The 11070-nt window shown below is 47.4% G+C and overlaps 1 protein-coding gene across 3 annotated transcripts in view; it reads left to right on the top strand.

The window, feature by feature from the left end:
- Positions 1–330: 330 nt before the first annotated feature.
- Positions 331–11070, top strand: part of man2a1 (mannosidase, alpha, class 2A, member 1) — a 197357-nt gene continuing 186617 nt past the window's right edge. For all 3 annotated transcript variants that reach the window (XM_056290632.1, XM_056290633.1, XM_056290631.1), the window contains exons 1-2: positions 331–505; positions 1051–1310. The gene's annotated coding sequence lies outside the window, so the exon portion shown is untranslated. The remainder of the gene's footprint in view (positions 506–1050; positions 1311–11070) is intronic.

Here is an 11070-nt window from a genome sequence, read left to right as displayed (position 1 = left end):
CTGTTCTTTGTGTGGTGAAACTTGGTTATTTGGGGTAAAACGGCAAAAGGGAAGTTGGGCTTGTGAACTGGGAAACCGGACGCTCGCCGTCACGCTGTCTGTCGCTGCTTCTGCCGTTTCCGGGAGGAACCTGGTTCCTGTTTTTAACCTTTCTTTTTTATCGACCCCACCGCGCAAACACCGGAAAGCTCTCTCTCCTCTCTCTCTCTCTCTCTTCTCTCTCTCTCTCTCTCTCTCTCTCTCTCTCTCTCTCTCTCTCTCTCTCTCTCTCTCTCTTCTCTCCTCTCTCTCTCTCTCTCTCTCTCCCCTCTCTCCCCCTCTCTCCCGTGGTTTGTACGTTAATCGGTAAAGTAAAGTAAAAGACGGATGAAGGCCGGTCGTCACTTGACGGCTCTCGCGGTCGTGGGCGTTCTGCGCCGCGGTGCTCGCGCTCTACAGGATGTTGGAGCTCGCGCAGGCGGAGCGCGGAGCCAAAGGAGCCGCCGGAGGTGAAGACCTCCACCACGTGAGTGTGCGCACGAGAGCGAGAGATGGCGTGTGTGCGTCAGTGGAAGTCTGGGTATCAAATGATGTAAAAATGCATGTACGATATGTGTGTGAATGTTTTCCTGCATCCAGGTCATGGTTTATACCAAGGAGTTGGATCAAGTGCAACTGGACTTGGTGTGCAACTGGACTTGGTATATACATACCAAGTCCAGTTGCACTTGATTCAACTCCTTTAGATAAACATGTACGATAACACAATAGAACGAGGCCGGTGTATTGAAAACAGATACATCAGTAAAACGATCTAAAGCAGGTTACTGGTGATGCTTATTACATGTTGGCAATAAATCATCACTAATTCATAATAAACATGAAGGATTCTACTGTTCTGAACTCCATTACACCGTCTGGTCTCTGTTGGTGGCAGAATGATGCATATCTAGAGGCCAGTGTGTGTGACACTTTCTCTTTACTCACCAAGTAAAAACAGCAGTTTCATTTGCCTAGTTAAATGACCGCCCTTCTCTCTTTATTTGTGTATTCCTATAATCTGTCTGGCAGAGCGAGCAGCTCTCTCTCTGCAAGAGAAGATTGAGCGTCTGGAGCACCTCCTGCTGGAGAACCGTCACGTCATTGCCGCCATCCGCGAATCCCTGCCACCCCAGCTGGGGCCTCTATCAACACAGGGACAGGACCAATGCCAGTGACTTCTCCTTCTCCTCCTCCCCCGCCTCTTCCTCTGTGGGGTGTGGCACCAGAGGACTGCACCTTCGCCGCTGCCCTGCCTCTGAAGGACTCCAGGGTCACATTATGCCATTAAGGTAGGCTATCTGGAAAGCCCTAGGTAATCAGGCGAAGGGGGGGAGGGGATGGCGGCACTACAGAAAAGGTGGGAGGAGTTGTGTTTGCTCACAATGCTAGTGGAGCACTAGCACTGACCTTAGTGTCCATTTTTGGGGAATTAGCTAAGCTAATGCAACTATTCCTCAGTTCTCTGTGAATAGAATATGTGGCCATTGTAACTCTTAATAATGATCATGGCAATTTTTATATGACACTGATTGCTGGTTTCAGTTGTAATACAACTGTGCCGGTTTGGGTCATTATGCAACTTCGGTGTTTATAAGTGTGGGGATACCTGCATTCAGCTGAGACTGACAAAGTCAATGACATGAGTGATAAAACTTTTCTCCCACTAAACGTTGTATCCAGATGAACTGATTGACCTTTCCTGTGATTTAGATTCTAGATTTAGATCATATCTCTCTGGCCACACACAGCTCGTCCAACTTAAAAAATTGAGATCACAGTCATTTCCTGTTACTACCGGTGTTCCCCAGGGCTCCGTATTAGGGTCCTTCCTATTTATTATTAACCTATTACCTCTTGGCCACATTTTCAGGGAATGTGGCATCAATTTCACTGCTACTTTGGATGACAACCATCTTTATCTATCCACCAAGCCTACCTCCACTCTTCCGCCCACTTCCCTTTCTGACTGCTTACTAGAAAATAAATCCTGGTTTTCATACCACTTCCTCAAACTTATAGTGATAAAACCAAGGTCTTCTTAGTAGGTACTAAATCTACTTTGGCTAAACCTGATCGGTTTTATCTAAATATTGACAATTCTATAGTTCCCCCATCGCCTCAGGTTAAGAGTCTGGTGTCATCCTGGACAGCACATTATCTTTGAAGCTCACATCAACAATGTTACTCGGTCTGCATACTTCCACCTATGCAATATTAATCGTCTTCGCCCGTCACTCACACCTAACAGCACCGCCATGCTCACTCACACCCTGGTTACATCCCATATTGACTACTGCAAATTTCTATCCTCTTTGGTCTTCCCCTCAAGTGTCTTCATAAGCTCATTCCAAATGGTCAGCTTCCGCTGCGTTTTCTTTACTCATTACCAACTCCTTCCATAGATCATATCACTCCTGTTCTTCGGCAACTCCATGGCTCCCTGTTGAATATTGTATTGACTTCAAGATCCTGCTCCTCACCATTAAGGCCCTTAATAACCTAACTCCTTCATATCTTTCTGAACTCCTTCATATCCACAAGCCCTCCCACACTCTCACATCCTCTTCTGCTCTCCAACTCACTACACCATAGGCCCGCTTGACTACCATGGGGACCAGAGCCTTCGGTCATTCTGCCCCTCGCCTATGGACTCTCTCCCACAAGACATTCGCAACCCTGACTCTCTTTCAACCTTCACATCCCATCTCAAAACGTACCTTTTCAAACTGGCATATTCAGTCTGATCCCCTCTTCACTGAGTTTTGTGCAGATGATGATTTTATACTTATCTATTGTGTTAACTTTTTATTGTCTACCCTGCTTTGTTTTGAATCTATGCTGTCTGACACAGTGCTGCTTGTTTTTTTTGTTTTTTTTAACTCTTCTGTAAGATGTCCTTGAGTGCTCTGAAAGGCGCCCACAAATAAAATGTATTATTATTATTATTATTGTTATTATTATTATCATTATTATTATACAAATGTCCGTTAACTTCATGCCATAATACAACATAATAACCGGGCCCATTCCTTGGTCTAGGGTTAGAATGAGGTAGAAGTCTACTTGATGGATAGTGCCTTTCTTAGGATATGAGATGTTCCCAAGTAGTGCAGTCTTCTGTAGTTCTAATATTCTGATGTTACCCGTGATCCGTTGGTGTATTTCTCCATCCCCTTTTTTACAAGTCCCAGGGCTCCTGTCACTACTGGTATTGTTGTGGTTTTCATTCCCCACATTCGTTCAGCCTGGATTTCGAGCTCTTTATATTTGGACAGTTTTTCAGTTACTTTTACTGAGATGCTCCTTTCAGTTGGGATGGACATGTCGATGAGTAGGCAGCTTTTTCTTTTTTGTTCTTGATGAAGATGTCTGGCCTGTTGGCCTTCATCTCAGGATCTGTCTGTACTGGCATGTCCCATAAGATTGTGATGTCGTCTTTCTGTTACTGTTTGGGGCTCGTGCTCGTACCGTTTTTCTTTTGTGTTGGTGTTGAATTCTTTGCAGATGTTCCAGTGCAGGTATGTGGCGGCCTTGTTGTGTCTTTCTAATATTCAGTTCTGGCCAGCTCAGGGCACCCTGCCACCATATGGTCAATGGTTTCTTGGAATTGACCACATATCCTGCACGCTGGGTCTGTGCCATCTTGGAGGATTTTGCTCCAGTAGTACTTGGTCTTGATGGCCTGATCTTGGGCAGCGATGATAAAGTCCTCTGTTTGGGATTTCCGCCCAGCTTTTTTGAGTCATTAGTAGGTCATATGTTGGTCTACATCTTTCTCACCTACTCTTTTTTGGTATTGCCTGTGCATTTGTTTCCCTTCCCATTTTTGTTTCATTTGTTCTTGGGCGTGACGCTGTCATGCCCTGTCCGGATATTTGTTATCTTTTGTTTCTCCCAGTTTTCGTTGTCTTGTACTTCCTGTTTTATTTTGATACTCACCACTTGTCTCGTTTCAGGTCTTTTATTTCCTGCCCTCATGTATCTCCCTCCTGTGTGATTACCAGCCCTGCACCTAATGAGTTGCACCTGTGTCTCTTGTCTCCCCTCCTCCAGAGTATACAGTCTTAGTGGTCCCTTCCTTCTGTGCCAGTTCGTCTGATTCCTTGTGACAGCGTTCCAGCACTTTTTCCCTTGTGTGAGTTTCTTGAGCGCTGTAGTTTCCTGACCTGTTTTTGCCTTTTTTGACCCCGCCTTTCACCTGCCGATTTGGACACTTTTGTCTTTTTATCTGATCACTTGTGTACCGACCTCATTCTTATTAAAAGGACTGATTTTTGTGAACTGAGACTGAGTCTGCATTTTGAGTCCAAGCCTGTGGTTCAGTACTGACAGTACAAACTGGCCATAACATGGACTCAGCAGACTCAGATATAGTATACTCTGTGCTCCGGGCACAGGTTCACAAGATCCAGAGTCAAGATGAACAGATCAGTCTTCTTCTCCATGAAGTGAAGGAGCGGACAGACTGTCAGGAGTCCCTTTTGGCAGCTTTCGGAACCCAGCTCAACCATCTGTTTAACCAAGATGCAGAACCCGAATCTACACCGAATCTATACCGGCGGCACCTCCTGGTTCTGGGTCCGATGCTGCTTCTCCTGCGCCCGCCACTCCGTCCCTGCCTCTCTACCTTTCCAGATCAGAGCTTTTCTCCGGAGACACAGGTGACTGCAGAACTTTTCTAACCCAGTGTGATTTGCATTTTGAGGGCTACTGCCTTCCCCTCTGACCGCTCAAAGATTGCATATATTATTTCTCACCTGACTGGGAGAGCGGAGGCCTGAGCGATGGCAGAGTGGAGTTGGAAATCACCTGTCTGCAATTCACTGTCGCTGTTCTCCAAGACTTTCACCCAGATCTTCCAGTAGACAGCCCCTGGACAGGAGGCAGCCCGAGCCCTGGTGAGACTGCGACAGGGTAAGAAGAGGATCTCTGATTACGTCATAGAGTTCCGCACTCTAGCAGCAGAGAGTGATTGGAACCAGCCAGCCTTGTTTGATGCTTTCCTTGATGGACTTTCTGACACTCTCAAAGACCAATTAGCCCCCCTGGACCTACCTGCAGAGCTGGATTCCCTTGTAGCCCTGGCTATAAAGATTGACAGGCGTTTGTATGAGAGAGAGAGAGAGAGAGGAGAGAGAGAGAGAGAGAGAGAGAGAGAGAGAGAGAGAGAGAGAGAGAGAGAGAGAGAGAGAGAGAGAGAGAGAGAGAGAGAGAGAAGCAGAACCAGACCCTGCAGTTCCCCGCTGCTCCAGCGGAGGAAAAAGGTCAGCAGCTATTCTTCTTCTTCTTCCTGGCGACACACTCCTCCTGCTGACTCTATCACAGCGCCTCCCCCAGAAACGGAGGAACCTATGCAGCTTGGCCGAACCCACCTGACCCCAGAAGAACGCCAGCGACGAGTTTCAGAGGGTCGCTGCATCTACTGAGGCCAACTGGGCCACTTCATCGCCTTCTGCCCGTTAAAAGACCGGGCTCGCCAGCAAAGGAGAGGGCACTGGTGAGCCGTACTTTGACTGTTTCTAATCCCTCTCGTTTGCAACCTCTAGTGTCGCTCATCTCCCCTGCGTTTTCTCTTAAGCATCCAGTCCTAGTTGATTTCGGCTCAGATGCTAACCTAATGGACTTTGATCTAGCCAGGAAGCTGAGCCTTAAAACCTTCCGCCTCAACCAGCCCATGGATGCCAGTGCCCTGGACGGCAGGCTATTATGTAAGGTCACCCATCACACTCAGTCACTGCACCTGTTTTTTCCTCACTCTCACACCTAAAGAATCAGCTTTCATGTCATTCGAGCTCCTCAGCACCCACTTATCCTGGGATATCCCTGGCTGACACTCCACATCCCCCATATAGACTGGAAAACAGGGCAGGTAATTTCATGGGGAAAGACTTGTGCAAAGAACTGCTTCTCACCCTCTGAACCTTCTAACACCTCCCAGAACTTCCCCAGCCTGGATCCTGAGTTTCCTGACCTTTCCCGAGTTCCCGTCTGCTACCACGACCTTAAGGTTTTTTTTTAGCAAGGCCCGTGCCATGTCCTTGCCTCCGCATCGGGCCTATGACTGCACCATTGACCTGCTCCCCGTAACTTCACCATCCAAGGGTCACCTGTATTCCCTGTCAGCTCCTGAAACCCAGGCCATGAGAAAGTACGTTGAGGAATCCCGGGCTGCAGGGATTATTCGGCCTTCCTCCTCTCCCGCTGGCGCTGGGTTCTTCTTCATTGACAAGAAGAATAAAACCCTGCGGCCTTGCATTGACTACAGGGGACTCAACGAGATCACCGTTCACAACAGGTACCCCCTCCCTTTAATTTCCACTGCTTTTGAACTACTAAATGGTGCTAAGGTTTTCACTAAACTGGACTTAAGGAATGTTCATCACCTAGTTAGAATAAGGGAGGGGGATGAATGAGACAGCATTTAACACTCCCAGGGGTCATTACAAGTACCTGGTCATGCCGTTTGGACTCACCAATGCCCCAGCTGTCTTTCAGGCCCTGGTGAACGACGTCCTCTGCGATATGCTCAATACGTTTGTTTTTCTTTACCTGGACGGCATCTTAATCTTCTCCCCTGATGAGCAAACTCACATTCAGCACGTCCGGCTGGTCCTCCAGCGCCTCCTCCACCACCAACTCTTTGTCAAAGCTGAGAAGTTTGAGTTTCGAGTGCCCTCCGTGTCCTTCCTGGGGTTCATCGTGTCTGAGGGGGAGGTCAGGATGGACCCAGAAAAGGTTAGCGCTGTTGTGGATTGGCCCACTCCCACTAGCCATAAGGAGGTTCAAAGATTCCTGGGGTTTGCTAACTTTTACAGAAAGTTCATCAGAAATTTTAGTTCTGTTGCTGCCACCCTTCATGCACTAACCTCTTCTAAGCCTAGCTTCCAGTGGAACCCCCGGGCTGAGCTCGCTTTCCAAGACTGAATACAAGCTTCACCTCAGCTCCTGTCCTCACGTTGCCTGACCCCAACTTGCAGTTTGTGGTGGAGGTGGATGCCTCCGATGTGGGGGTGGGAGCTGTTCTCTCTCAGAGGTCGGCTAAGGACAATATGCTACACCCCCGTGCCTTTCTTTCCCGCAAGCTGTCGGCCTCTGAGAGAAACTATGATGTTGGCAACTGTGAGCTGCTTGTCATCAAGGTAGCATTGGAGGAGTGGAGGCACTTGTTGGAGGGGGCCGAACAGCCTTTTCTCGTCTGGACGGATCATAAAAACCTTGAGTACTTGAGGACGGCAAAGAGGCTCAACTCTCGGCAGGCAAGGTGGGCTTTCTTTTTCAACCGGTTCCATTTCACCCTGTCTTATCATCCTGGTTTCAAGAACTTAAAGTCTGATGCTCTCTCCCGTTTGTTTCCCTCCGAGAACGCTTGTAAAGATCCTACTCCCATTCTTCCTCCCTCGTGTGTTGTGGGTTCTGTCACTTGGGACATTGAGAGAAGGGTCAACGAGGCCAATGTGAACTGTCAATCTCCGGCCGGCTGCCCGCCGAACCGGCTGTTTGTGCCTCCTGTCTTGCGTTCACAGGTCATCCACTGGGCCCACTCTTCCCGTTTATCCTGTCACCCTGGAGTACGCAGGACCTTGTTCGTCATACGACAGTGGTTCTGGTGGCCAGTCATGGAGAAGGAGGTGACAGAGTACATGGCAGCCTGTCCGGTTTGTGATCGCAGTAAGGTCTCCCAACACCCAGCTTCTGGTCAGCTTCGCCCACTCCCCGTGCCACATCGGCCTTGGTCAGACACCTCTGTGGACTTTGTGACTGGTCTCCCCCCTTCCAAAGGTAACACCACCATCCTCACAGTGGTGGATAGATTTTCAAAGATGGCCCATTTTTTTCCTTTGCCCAAGTTGCCCTCGGCCAAGGAGACAACCGAGGCGATGCTGCATCATGTTTTGCGCCTCCATGGCTTCCCCAGGGACACTGTGTCTGACCAGGGCCCGCAGTTTGTGGCACAGTTCTGGCGGGCTTTCTGTTCACTCCTGGGAGCATCCCTCAGCCTCTCATCTGGCCACCATCCCCAAACCAATGGTCAGATGGAGCGGCTGAACAAGGAGCTGGAGACCAGCCTGTGTTGCCTGCCTCCCAGAGCCCCAACACATGGAGCAGTCAGCTCACCTGGGTTGAGTATGCACACAATTCTCTCCCATGTGACTCATCTGGTCTCTCCCCCTTTCAGTGTACCTATGGATATCAACCTCCTCTCTTCCCTGCCCTGGAGAGGAAGGTCAGTGTGCCCTCTGCGCTGGCTCTGGTTCGCCGCTGTCGCCACACCTGGGCCCAGGCCCGACGCACCCTGCTCTGCAATTCTGATCATTACAAGTAGGCGGCTGCCCCCATATACAGGAGCGGCCAGAGGGTATGGCTATCCACTAAAGACCTGCCCTTCAGAGTGGAGTCCCAGAAACTCGCTCCCATTTCTGTCGACTGGCTTTAGTGGGATTTTGAGATGGTGCAACATGAATGCCTCTTTGAGGAATGTCCTCGGTGTGGTGATCCTCAGGTGCATTTTGGGTAGAGTTTGTTCCCGTAGCACACTTTTCGTTCTCAGCCTAGTTCCTCACTGAAAATCGCGGTCCTTGGTAACCCACGCGATGACCGATGCGGTATGAAGATCTGGTAATACGAGTTTCCATAATAAAAAAAAGGTTTTAGTGAATTGTAGGTTGCACAACCACCAGTATTTTTTTCCTGAGCTGGTATATCGAGTTGGGATTTTGTTACCATTCGTATTCTTTGGTAGTACTCCTTTCTGGTCTTTTCTTTCATTTTGGCATGTTGTATCCCGTCCCCTTCATTCATTCCCGGGTATTTGTATGTGCCTTCTTGTTCTAGGTCTTGGGATGGTCATGTCTAGGTCAATTTGGATGTTTTCAGTGTGTTATTATTATTATTATTATTATTATTATTATTATTATTATTATTATTATTATTATCTTGACTGGCTAATGCAGGGGAGTACAATACTGATCATTAAGGATCCCCAAAAGGGTTCAACACCTTCAAACTACCGTCCGATAACCCACCTCTCCACAACATGGAAGATCCTGTCATGCGTCATACCAACTAAGCTGAAAGGACACGTGAGTCAATACATGAGCGAAAGTCAGAAAAAAATTGGGAACAACACCAGAGGGTCACTGTTTGATAGAGCAGTCATCCAAGACTGTAAGACCAGAGACCAACCTGAGCACAGTCTGGATTGACTACAACAAAGCCTAAGATTCAATGCCCAACATATGGTTACTAGAGTGCATGGCACTATACAAAGCCAGCATGACACTAATAATACCCCTTTCAAATTAGCCAAAAACTCGCAGTAAACCCGCTAATGTCCGCCTTTGGTCAATGTTAAAAGGTGGATGTTAGCGGGATTTTTTGGCCAGTGTGAAAGCAGTATGAGTTTCGCTCATGTGTTCATGAAGAACTCAATGTGGCAATGGAAGAAAAAACAAAACAAAATTGAAAGACAATCACATAGGTAACAATCAAATGTGGCATACACCAAGATGATGCACTATCCCCGCTGCTGTTCTGCATAGGCCTGAACCCCCTCAGTCCAAAGGGGATAGAATTACAGTAGTCAATACGGGATGTAACCAGGGTGTGAGTGAGTATAGCTGTGCTTTTAGGTGTAAGTGACAGGCGAAAATGATTAATATTGCGTAGGTGGAAGTATGCGGACCGAGTAACATTATTGATGTGAGCCTCAAAAGATAATGTGTTATCCAAGGTGACACCCAGACTCTAAATCTGAGGCGATGGAGGAACTATAGAATTGTCAATAGCAGGGGTGGGCAATCTTATCCAGAAAGTGCCAGTGTGGGTGTAGGTTTTTGTTCCAACCAAGAGGTTACACACGTGATCCCACGAATCAACCAGAAGAGTCTCTGCTGAGGAACTTCATTAGGAGACACAGGTGTGTAACTGCTTGGTTGGAACAAAAACCTGCACCCACACCAGCACTTTCTGGATAAGATTGCCCACCCCTGGTCAATAGTAAGAGAAAAACTATCAGTTTTGGCCAAAGTAGATTTAGTGTCAACTAAGAGGACCTGTTTTATCACTATTAAGTTTGAGGAAGAGGTATGAAAACCAGGATTTAATTTCTAGTAAGCAGTCAGAAAAGGAAGTGGGCAGAAGAGTGGAGGTAGGTTTAGTGGATAGATAAAGCTGGGTGTCATCCGCATAGCAGTGAAATTGAATGCCAAATTTCCTGAACATGTGGCCAAGAGGTAGTAGTTAAATAATAAATAGGAGGGGTCCCGGTACAGAGCCCTGGGGGAAACCAGTAGTAACAGCAAAGGACTGAGATCTCAAATTCTTAAGTTGGACAAATGTAGTGCGGCCAGAGAGTTATGATCTAAACCAGTCCAGGGGGGTGCCAGTTATTCCAATGGAAGCTAAACTTTCTAGGAGGATGTTGTGTGAGATGGTATCAAAGGCTGCACTTAGATCAAGGAGGACAAGTATGGTTAAGAGCCCAGAGTCAGTTGCCATCAAATGATCATTAGTGATTTTCACCAATGCTGTCTCCGAACTGTGCATGGAGCGAAAACCCGACTGGAATTGTTCGAACAGATTGTTGTTAGTCAAGTCAGCGTGTGCCTGAGATGTGACTGTTCTTTCAAGTGTTTTAGAAAGAAATGGTAAATTTGAGATTGGGCGAAAATTATTCAAACTGTTGGGGTCTGCACCAGGTTTCTTTAATATTGGAGGTATTGCAGCTGTTTTGGGAGATGAGGGAACAAGACCAGAGGTAAGGAAGGAATGTATGATATCAGTTATTAAAGAGGATAGGGAAGGTAGACAGGCTTTTACTAAATGAGTAGGAAGGGGGTCTAGCTGACAGGTAGATGATTTTGATTTGTGAATAAGACCAGATATTTCTGCAACAGTTGGGAGTTTAAAACTAGATAGTGAAGAAGAGAGGAGGACATAGAAGGGTGAATAAGATGAACCGTATGCGGTGTTGTTTGACAAGGCCAATTGCTGATGAATATTTTCAATTTTGGCATTAAAAAAGTCATGAAGGAGTCACATTGAGCAACT

This window comes from Lampris incognitus, chromosome 12 (genome assembly GCF_029633865.1).
Source record: "Lampris incognitus isolate fLamInc1 chromosome 12, fLamInc1.hap2, whole genome shotgun sequence".
In the NCBI taxonomy this organism is placed as follows: Eukaryota; Metazoa; Chordata; class Actinopteri; order Lampriformes; family Lampridae; genus Lampris; species Lampris incognitus.
Note: the sequence above shows the minus strand (reverse complement) of the source record. Positions and strands in the feature narration are given on the sequence as shown.